Consider the following 12136-nt stretch of genomic DNA (forward strand, 5'->3'; position numbering starts at 1 on the left):
AAATAAAGAGTCATATCTAATCTATGGGTCTTGTGACTTTTAACTACATTCCTTCGACTTTTAAGTATGACTTAAAGTCATAGTTAATACTCCCGCCAATTTTTTGCAGAGTGGGTAAAACCAAAGTATTAACTACGACTGCTTGAAGTTGTAGTTAAAAGTCAAAGAGTCGTAGTTAAAAGTCTCACCAAACTTTTAACTACAATTGTTTGAAGTATTAACTATGGTCAGTGGCAGTAGTTAATACTTCTATAAATTTTTTGTAAAAACCCCTCACCCTTTTGCCATTACGCGATGACCGCTCGGGAGAACCGCCTCTCCATTCTCTTCCTCCTTTATCAAAAAACCCTAGCAAGGGAGGACGAGGAAGAGGGTGAATTTGGGAAGAGCAACAATGAGTTCGAGCAATGGGATGACCAGAGTGGCCAACCTATCATTTCTGCTGCTACAAAAGCCAGAATGAGTGGTGGGCCTTAAGATAACAACATCATGCTCAGGAAAAATGTGATTTTTAAGTAAAAACTTTGTTTTCTTCTTTTTTTCTCCTTTTCAGTTTAGTTTTTAGGGGGGGTTGGTTGATTTATGGGTTTTGTTTTTGTGTTGGCTTTGGTTGCAACTCTGATGATACTCCCTGAGATGGAGGTGAGGTTTCTCTCTTTTTATTGTTGTTTTTATTATATATATGTTTTTATTTCTTTTTTTTTGTTCATTGATTCGTGAGGAAGATTAGTTTTTAATTTTATTTTTTGGTGCTTCTGTTCGTTGTTGAATGTGTGCTAAAGGTTGTGCTTTGCTAGGGTTTCAATTGTGATTGTTGTGGAGTACTCAATTTGTTTTTTTTGGATCTTTCAGTCTGATGATAATTTGGAAATTGTGGCAATCAGATCATTTTAGGGTTTTGTTGATCACGTATTCTTCTTTGCTTCCTTGGATGTTGTTTAAGGGACATCTAAGGTTCATATGTTTATCCTCTATGATTTCTTTTTTTTGTCTTGTGGACATGGTTTGTGTTGTAAAGTGTTTGCATGTTTTTTATTGATTTTATAAAAAGTTTGGGTTTTCTTGTTCGTAGTTGTATGTGTACGCAGTTTTTTTTCTTTTTTCTTTTCCTTTTTTTTTTGTTTGTTCTTGTTAGCTTGTCGTTAGGATGATATGGAACAAATACTTGTATGCTTCTATGTGTCTATTTCAACTTATGCTCATTAGTAACTCTTGTTTCTAGAAAACCATAGTGAGTTATAGAGCAAGGGGCTAATGCTTCATAACATACTTGATGGAGCTTGTTTTCAAGATCTCAACAAAAGACCTTGTCAATAACATTAAATGGAAATGCTTCATTTGGTCTAAAGCTGCACCACTAATATGAGGAATTTTGTCTTGATTAAATAGCAACGTCCTCTACTAGAATATTGGCAACTTGTACTTCTATTGCTTATTATCTTTGTACAGGTGGTTTTGGTTATAAATTAATAATGACCTAGGCACTAAGGCTTAGTCTTTATGCTTTTTCATCCTTTGTTGCTTTGGCATACCTTTTTGTTTACACATTGGTACCATTTATGATTCATGAGATTATTCTCTTGCAGATCCCACAATCTCTATCCAAGGAACTAATTGAAAATGTTCTACTCTTTAAAGGATGCAGCTATGAGTTTGTTAATCAAATTGTAAGTGGCATTTATGTTATGTTTCATGTGAGTCGTGGAGATCTATTAGTTTGATTAGGTTGGAAATGCTATCTATATGTACTCACCTATCCACACACATGTTAAATATATATATATATATATATATATATATATATATATATATATATATATATATATATATATATATATATTCTTTATGTACATATATGTATATATATATACATATCATTCTTTATGCTTCTCTTGAGCATTTGAAGATTAATAAAATTAATATTTTTTTATGTCATTGTCTTTGGCCCTTTTGTGGCTTGTGTTAGTGTATGCTCTTGATGTTCTTGGCTTTGGTGGCTTATTTGTATTTCCCTTAGTGGCCTTGTGATTGTGCACATCTTTGTTATTGTATTGCCCTTAGTGGCTTTTCTATTATGCAAGTGTCTTTGTAGTTTCATTACAGCACACACACAGGCAGCAGATCAATATTTTCCTATGCAATTATTCTTATCTCCTAGTAGCACTTGAGTTAAAATGTCAAGTATGTCTCATGGTTCAGGTTTTGTCATGAGTGATAATGATGTTATCCTCAAACTATGAAACCACATTTCCTCTCATAAGTCTAATAGATCTTTTTACCAATTTGTTGCATGTAGTGTTCATTTGCTTGCCTAACATGTTTTTGTGAAGCACTATTTGTCAAATTATTGATAAGGTTCTTTAAATGAGAAGAATTTTTCTTATACCATTTTTTTCGTAATGTATCAGGTAACCTGCTTGCATGAGAAAATTTTCCTTCCAAAGGAAGTGATTATGGAATAGGGGAATGCAATTGACCAACTCTATTTTGTTTGTCATGGTGTGCTGTTAAAAGTTTAAACTTGTCATTCTTTTATTTCTAATTTCCAGGGTGCATGAAATGTCCTTATACAATGAAATTTTGCTTCATGTTTCCTCTTTATATATTTGAGAGATAATTTGATTACATGTGCCTATTGACATATAGAATTGTTTTGCTAGTAGATTTTCTATTTGCATTTCATCACACATCCTGACTAATACGCATAGGAGTTGATCACATTTTATTGCCGATATGCATTCTTGGGTCAATGCATTTTACTTGGAGTCATTGTGTGCTATCATTGCATTTTTACAGCTTATCCTTCTCAACTTATGAAACTTCTTGCACTCTCAGACATAATATTGTGTATTACTTTTATTTGGAGAGCAGTTGGCGCGAGTTGATTAATGTTGAATTATTTTTTTTGTTTGATAGCAGTTGGTGGAAAGCTCTTTGTCTTCCAATGTATTTAGCTTTTAAGTTCAAAAGCTTACTTGTATCACTTTACAAGATTGACATGATTTTCTTGTACATGAAGAAGTAGGCATAAGGGAGAAAATGGATCAGAAAAAACATTTTTGCAGCTTGATTCTAATTGTTTGATTGGTGAAGTTGCTATCCTTTGTAGTATCCCTCAACCTTACAATGTCTATGTCTATGAATTATGTAGACTTTTGCAACTTGATAAATAGTCTTTCACAAATATGTTGCAGGTTTATTATATAGATGGGCGAACAATCTTGAGTAACCTTCTTGAGGTAGATATTTTAACTCACTTGTTACCTTATTAACTAAGACAAGTGAAGATATCTTATCTCCATATATAGGCCGCACATTTCCTTTTCTTTTCTTGGTTTTGTTTCTGATTTTTGTCTCCATGGTTTTACTTTGTTTCCTTCGGACAAGTTTTTTGTTTACCTTGGTCTTGTGGTTCTTGGTCTATGGATGTAGATGTCACTTTATTCTGTTAATTATACACATTTGAAACTTGAATTAGGCAAAAGACAATTTGCATTCTGATAGGTGAAAGAGTCAAATATGCAGATCAAGCAATTGAAATCAGACATCATATTTTATATTGGCAAAAAGGAAGTTGATCTTGCTCTGAAAGTAAATAGTGTTGCCTTTCATGGAACCTGTATCACTTGAAGGGGTTAATTTTCAAGCTGGAGCAAACCCCAATAAGACAAACTATGATGGACACTCAACTTTAGTAATTTACTAATTACTATGTTATCTCATCTCTTTAGATTAGGACTTAATCAACTTTGTTGTGTTTAGATGTTAATTCTTATTAATCTTGCTAAAGTTAAATGCATAAAAGTTTTAGAGTTGTTCTTTTATACTTTTTCAGGATGTGTCTCAAGATTCCATATAAGGCACATTCCATGAACTGAGACTTTTCTTTTCAGAAAATCTAGAGCGAGGTTGTTAGGAGGGTTACAGTGCAATCTTTAGGAGTATCTAAAGCCAGCAAATAGCTATGTTGTAACTACAATCATCTGGGATTTCTTGTCAATAGTGCATGCCTGGAAATTCTAAAAGTTCACTTTTATGGAAAAACTAAGTAAATTTAAGGGAAATTTAATTTATTCGTTGACTCGCTTTGAGTTTAGGGAAAATATTTAGGTACCTTGTAATATATACATAAAAAGTTTTGATTTTTTTTCCTTCATCTTTTTTACTTTCCTTGTGGTACTCTCGGAATTAGTACAAGTGAGACATATCACATCACACCTTAAAAACTTTCTAATATGAATTGAATGATGTGTACATACTAGCTGAATGTACATGCATGAGTTGAGTGAGACATACATGATAATGTAAAAAGCACAAATGAATATGTGAAGACATCAGTTTTTCTATTTATTCACATTGAAGATTTTTTTTTCTTAAATAATGACCTTGAAGATATTGAGATATTGTTCATGAATAATCCAAATGATGCAACAAATGGTTGTGTTGTAGCTCTCATAATCAAACATGTACAGATCATGATGATCTCAATTGAAGAGAATGTTTTTTTAAATAATGCCCTTGAAGATATTGAGATATTGTTTATGAATAATCCAAATGATGCAACAAATGATTGTAGCTCTCATAATCAAACATGTACAGATCATGACGATCTCAATTGTATGAAAATTTCAGTTTTACCATAGTGATCTTTCAGCATCATTAACTATTACATTTGTTTGTATTCTCTTTTCCATGTCCATTTGATAATCGTAGTGGAGGAAACTAAAGCGAACATATATATATATATATATATATATATATATATATATATATATATATATATATATATATATATGCAATCTTATAAATTGATGTGTGACGTTTAAGCATTGTTTTAATTGTTATGTTGATCATTCTTGTTCCATGGAGATCATTATCCTAACTTTACACCAAGTTTCTTAATATTTTAAGGCATTTGGCAGCATCAGGCTATGATAACATCATTGCTTTCCTCATTTAAGGAGTTGTCATTAGCTTGAAAGGTAACCATGTTTGCTACATTGATGTTGCTTCAGTTTCCATCTTATAATAGAATATTTAAAATTTTAAATATTGTTATAGTTTGTGGACCCAACAGTTATTAAGCAATATTTTTTCATTATCATATTATTTTGGAAACACACCACTACTGGAAGCCATCAAATATGGACATGATCAAGTTGCTTCTTTACTGCTTGAACGTGCATCCTTAAACATTGATGGTGCATGGAGTTATCTTTGTAAAGTTGTTGCTAGAGGAAATTCAGATTTCTTAAGATGTCTTTTATTGTATGGTATAGACTCAAATGCCAAAGATTATGATTATAGAACACCTCTTCACGTTGTTGTTGCACTAGGGCAGTATTTCTATGGGGTATATGAATGACTAAAAAAATATATCATCAACTACGGCCATGGGTCATAGTTAATAGTCATCAGTGACTACTAGTATTAACTACGACCACTGGCCATACTTAATAGTCTATTATTTGTAGCTTCTGGTCGTAGTTAATAGTTTGCCATTATTGGGTCAGTATTCTCATTTGCTATGGCTATTAGCCATAGTGAATGATATGCTCATTTACTACAGCCTCTGGTCATACTTAATGTTATTAGCTACGGTACTATCTGTTACGGTCGTTGGTCGTAGTTAAAGATTATTTACTGCAGCTTTTGTAACATTAACTATGGCTAACGGCCATAGTTAATAGTATAAAATTTTGTAGTGACCAATGCGAAACTCTTGACCAAATTCAGAAGAAAGATTTTTTTGCATAGGGGTTAGGAGGCAAAAAATATGTGCATGTTCATTATACAAATCTACTTTGTTGGGATATAAAGTGGCTATTTTTGCATCGTATATTATAAAAATTTTGTGATTTCTGTGAAAATATGAATTTGTTTTTAGTGAGCTTTAGCAAGATCAAAAAACCCTTGCGATATAACGCATAAAAATTGAGAGATCCACTCATGCTAAAGGTAAAAAGGTCCTAAAAAAGTCAAGAACTTGTGAAATTGGACATCAGATGAATTTCAAAATTTATGAGGCATTTGGGAAAACATGTCAAATTTGTCGTACAGTACAGCATTTTCTTCTAAAATGTATAAAAATTATGAAAAAATTATTTGTTATTGATTGAGAAATCACATTTTCAGTGTTTTTCTTGCCCTAAAGGGGGTTGGCGTTGTGGGATTGGGCCTTGGCTATCATAGGGGTGGTCAAGGTTCAAATCCTATGGGTATCACCTCCTTGCATAAGCCTTATCCTAGTATAGGCCTTGAGGGCAAGGGTCCTAGCCTGGGAGTTTTCTCCCACTGAGAGTCGATCTATGATCTACTTTACTAGGTTATAGTTTTCACTATGTAACTAAAAAAAAGTGTTATTTCTAAAATTTTGAATGGGCATGAAAACATTCATTGTTTCCCAAAATACTTGCATTTTGCTTTGTCATTTTTTGGAAAATAGCATATGTACAAAGAAATATCGATGTGTTTTTCATTTCTTTGTGATTGATTTCTTTATGAATCCTTTTTCATTCTTTTGGCAAATTATTATTGATGTTTTAAGATTGGAAATGCCATTTTTGAAAGGACTTTTACAGTTGTTTGTAGCACTAAAGGTAGATTTCTCTATGAGTTGATTGTCTATAAGATTATAACCTTTGGTTGGGTTTTAATGGAATATTTTTTTCTCCCTCAAAAACAATATTAGAAATGCCATTTCTAATGGCATATGAAAGAGACCCTCAATTTTGTGATGCTTTAAAGTTGAAAATTAAAGGATTCTTCTTGTTGTTTTTTGTCCAAGTCATTCTATACAACATATTTAGGTCATGTGTGGGGGACAATATACTAAAGCTCTAAGTGTCTATTTGAGACAATTGCCAACTCTACTTTATTTTTGTATTTATCATCATCGAAGCATGAGAATTCTGCCTTCAAATGCCTCAAAAACTATGCCCATGACTCCTTTGTCTCCTTATCTACAACTACAAATGCTATAAGAAACATCTTACCTTTAAGACCAATACAATGGGCCGACAACAATATACGCATGTATTTTTCTTTTAAGAATATATTGTCTACCATAAGAATTGGAGGACGTCCTTTTAAAAATGCATCAATGCATGGACAAAAGGATAAAAACAAATAATGAAATCAATCTTTATGATCGGTCTTGATGACACCTAGCGATCCTCGATTAGCCGTCATCAAATGATCATAATAGTTGGGAAGCATCCTAAAGGACTCTTCGAATAAACCATATATTGCCTCCCTGGTTAATTTTTGTCATGCCATATTTGTTTGTAACTAACCTTAACACCTTTCTCGTGACTTATGTTATTCATGATTTCTCTTGTAGTTATCTTCGGGTTATCATGCAAGCATCCATGAATAATACGTGAAATCCATTTAGAAGGCATTTTTTTATTACAAGGTTGTCCACTGTTCTACCACATGTATGCTTCATTTCATACTTCTTCATTAGAAAGAATGGTGTTTCGTGCATCTGTGTGCAGTGAATCTTCTAGAAGCAATCAACTATAGTTTGCAGGTTTTTTTTAATGCATATGACAATGACTTTGTTACTAGAGTGTTTCACGAATTTTGCTTTATAGTTATTTCTTATCGTATGATCTCTCAAAAACTTATGACAATGCTCAAAATCATTAAGCATTTATCGTAAGCAATTTCTCTATCATTTGAGTTTGTTGTTAGCCACTGAAACTATTTACAATCATTGAGTTTTTTATTGTGCAACTCGACATACAACTCATGTGCCTCCGCTTTAATGATTTTCAATTATTTTTCATTGAATGATAAACTATTGAACGATAACCAAGGGTTTGACTTCTCAAATGTCATTCATAGATTGTTCTCACCTACCATTATTTGTCACATATCATCACTGTCTTGGTCTTCTCCTATCATAAATGGTATAGTCATCATCATTATCGCTATCATCTAATTCTCTATTGTGGTCAGTATTACTACTACCCCAAATAGATTGATTGGCTGCACAATTTAAATCAAAATTTGTCATATATATTGCTCCATTTGTTTTCATTCATGCAACATTCTTGCATTTTTAACTTTTAAGATTAATAATAAAAATAACACATCCAGCAAATGTATAAATTAGATTTGTCATCTGCATTGGAAGGCTGAGTGTCATCCAACTTACTTCGATAAAGATCACCAACACTAGTTTATCTACATAGTTCCACATCCTCTATAGTAATCTTCTCATTATTAACTATTTAGGACAATAAGATGTTCTCCAAATGATTGAGCTCAATACATAAATGTCTTTTAGATAGATGCACATTATCCACAAAAATTTCATCATTTCATTCATCAACTAGTTCTTGTACATTGTTTATGACTGCTTCTTTTGTAACTTTACAACCAACAACTTCTTGTTTAACTTTGCAAATAATGGCTTCTCGATTACCTTTACTAGAACTTATAGCTTTACTAGCAACTACATAAACATCACCACTATATAACATTAATTCTATATCATCATTGTCCAAGACATGTATACATATATATTGGACATCTAATTTTAGAGAACACATATATCAGAAGATTATTGACTCTTTCGTATATCCGGTTTTACGAGACATTAATGTTATAAATTTCTTATAGTTGTTTTTAAAGACCAATATAGAACTATAAATAGGTTTATTAGTGCTACAGTAAAATACTCCTACCCTTTCAGAAGACATCACAATGGTCTACACCAACCACACAATATATCATTCAGTTAACAATAATCACCAAAAAAACTAACAACCCACAATAACCTACATAACTCATATTCAATGTTTGTGCACGGTCAAGCCTAACCACAATTATTGAAGGGGAAATGATGCAGTCTCAATTTCTACGGACTTCAAACTTGATCTAAATGAAGTGTTCCCATTTTAGAATTATATCCAAACTTCTCAGGATCTGGACCCATATCCAAAACTATCGCCCAAGCTCAACCAAGCCGCTCCAGGATCCAAAGCGACCTTAATTGGAATCCATTTCATGAAGCGGACTCAAGTGGATCGGATCGACCAAGCCAAGACCTAGTCGCTCATACACTATCCACCTTATCCATGCCATGACACCATCTCATTCAAGCATCTACCTTATCAATACTAAGTGGGACCCACATGGGGCCTCCCATTTAGAAGCCACTATTGGCTAGTAGGGCCCACCCATTTGGCACCACCCAAGAGGCCTTGAAGGCCCTTAAAATTGTGTGACCCTTGGGGTTCCATCCTTTATAGCCTTGGAGCCCAAGAGCCTCTTAGAATAATGACTCTCATTAGTTATTTAAGTTAGTACTCAGAGTAGTGGGTCATTTACTTTTATTTTTCTTTAATTTCTGTAATTATATAGGAGCTCCTTTGGCCTATAGAAGGGGCTCAACTTGGTGTAGTTGAGGCATGAAAAAAATGAATTAGTTTATGAAGTTTCTCTCTCCCTATTTCTCTCTCAAAATTGTCTCCTATATGAAAAACTTTCTCTCTCCTTGATCTTACCCCTTGGTACCTAGGCCTTCTTCCCCTTTTCCCTTGCCTCAAGGATTCTCTACTAAGAGTCACCTTGATCTCTAGTAGGTCAACCAACTCCGTGGACTGGCTGCGACCCAATTCCAAGCTCGTGTGGTGCGTCCAAGACAACGGGTGGTCTTGTGTTCACCTTGGCAAGCCATATGCTCTGACGTGCTTCAAACTCTACCTAGACGTGCTTCTCTCTTAGCTTAACCCTGATGAATCAGTCCAACCTTGTCCTAAGCCTAAACTTACCTTAGCTCACTCCCCAAAATGTTAAATCTAACACCTAGTCTAGATTTTACTCAAATGTTAACTACATAAATAGACTTGACTTGCATACCTCATATCTGTGCCCCGGACTCATTTAGGGCTGATATTTAACTGTAGTTTCTCTAACCTATCTTAAGACTACCTCTAAAAAAACATGATTTTACCAAACCCCAATATACTATGTGTTGGCTCGCGCATGAACATCACCCAGTTTATGGGATGTCACGAGTTTGAAACCCACGGGTGTACACAGTCTTTGCTTATGTACTCCCTAGTGAGCAAGAAGGACCTGAGATTTACGCTAATGAACTTGGATAGCGAGGTGGTTTTTCTCTGGTTATCCAAAAAAAAATATCCCTTACTTATTCACTGAATGAGTACTATAATTTTCGTTATTTAGCTCCCCATTAACTTATAATAGATATATGATACATGTCACCATGGCAATAAGGCCAAGGGCAACACACAAATAGAAGGTTCTGCAGTAGATACATTTGCATGTAAGGATGTTGGCAATGGCAGCCACCATGCATGCCATCATCCATATGCACATATTGTGGACTCCTGCATATATGCCCTTAATTTTACATTTTCCTCTAATTTTTACTATGTTGTCTTGTTCAGCTTTTCCATGTACAAACACCATAACCCGCATGTCTATGCTGATCAGATTATCACTTTGTCAATACGTCAAAAGGACGACAGTACTGTCAACAACTCTGCCTCTAAGGTTTACTTTTCATCATGCATGCCATGATACCAATCCTCTTCTTATCCTGAACACCATGCATAATGGATCTAATATCTCATTCAAGTGGCACATCATGAATGAAATCTGTGATTTGTTGACTTTCATCATCATCATCAACATGTCATGTGCATGCAGCAGTAGCTAAAGCTCATGATTGGTTCAGTCCGTCATGTCAACATGTCACGCATCACATACATAACATACACTACATTCATGATGGGCGCTCATTGCAGGGTGGATTGGCTTAAAGTGTTCAAAGTTGAAGGACATCAAGAGTTCAACACCCGGGGTGTGCATCTCCCTTGCCTTAAGGCCGAAGCAGCAGGTTCCATGGTGAGTTGGTTGGAGGGCATCCGAGGGGTTTTAATTCCACTTACTTGGGCATGTGGTATGCGGCATGCAGCGCATCGGTTTCCCCAAGTCCCCACCACCAGAACCAGTGGTTTCTCCTCGATAAATATTAAAAGAAAACACGCACTGCATTCCTGTGGTGGCCACACTTTCCTGCTAAAGTGGTGACAGTAAATGAAGAATGTGACGCTCAAACCGCTACCGTGTCTCTACTGCTTTATCATATAAATTGCATGATATTTCCATCCATGATAAATTTACTATTTATGTTTTTTTTTGTGATGATGAGGATGGCTACGTAGATGCCTGGTGCATCATTTATACCCTTTCATTGGAAAGAAATCAAGAAAGGGACATGGCCACATATGACATGGGCATCCTCAATCATACCAACATGAGTCCAACCGAACAATAGTTGTCAAAATGTTTGCAAAACGATCTACAAGGGCCACAACATTAAGTAGATGAAAGTTACTTAACCTCTAAACCCTTCTCCAGGGATTGCCCGCGGTTTTGAAAAGCCAGTTGCAGACTCTTATGAACACAGTAGACTGCTAAAATAATATTTGATCTGGGTCTAGCCAGGTCAGTTGCATTAATGGTGCATGGCTCACCTTGACTCAGGCTCGATACTCAAAGTGAATCGTTCTAAATCGGCCAAAAAATAATTAAAAATATTACGTATCAATCAGAACGTGACACGCGTTAAAGCCATTAAAATAATATTTAAAAAATAGCAATGTAGCTATGTATTTTTTGCATTTTTATAAAAATAACCGATTCAGGAGTGAACCATATCGATTATCTGCCGGCCGATACGCACCGCATACTGACAACATCGGGCAAGAATATGGGATCTTGGTCGTCTCCAAAAACTGGCTGCAGAGACAGAAGTGTTGGGCTATGTACCCAACACTGCATCATCTTCTGATGGGTCATTTGGGTCAAGGTGAGTCTTATGAAGAAATCGCTGGTCCATAATTTATCATTGGAAAGCACCAACCTTTATTTATTTTTTAAGTGTGGGGATCGAGTAAGATAGCTGCTGGATGGTTCGGTTTGCACCATGATAACCAAGGGGGTCGATCTCAAGTTCGAATCTTGTGAGGGTTACTAACCCGCCTTGTAAAAAGCAAAACAATGAAAATATGTGGTTGTATTGGTGACATCACGGAGGAAAGAACCCACATATCCTCCAAGTTATCATCAGTATCATCCTCCAGGGCTATAG

General features: G+C 34.8%; 1 long non-coding RNA gene across 2 annotated transcripts; it reads left to right on the plus strand.

Moving 5' to 3' along the window:
• The first annotated feature begins 305 nt into the window (after positions 1-305).
• LOC149815050 (uncharacterized) lies at positions 306-11144 on the plus strand. 2 transcript variants are annotated; one of them, XR_016427980.1, is made up of 7 exons: positions 306-642; positions 1587-1667; positions 3195-3239; positions 4912-4982; positions 7343-7417; positions 10428-10533; positions 10788-11144. It is a non-coding gene; the product is annotated as an uncharacterized LOC149815050 (long non-coding RNA). The 2 variants fall into 2 exon arrangements; XR_016427979.1 differs by lacking the exon at positions 7343-7417.
• Positions 11145-12136: the final 992 nt, after the last annotated feature.

Source organism: Nuphar pumila, chromosome 15, assembly GCF_984573655.1.
Source record: "Nuphar pumila chromosome 15, dmNupPumi1.hap1.1, whole genome shotgun sequence".
Taxonomy (NCBI): Eukaryota; Viridiplantae; Streptophyta; class Magnoliopsida; order Nymphaeales; family Nymphaeaceae; genus Nuphar; species Nuphar pumila.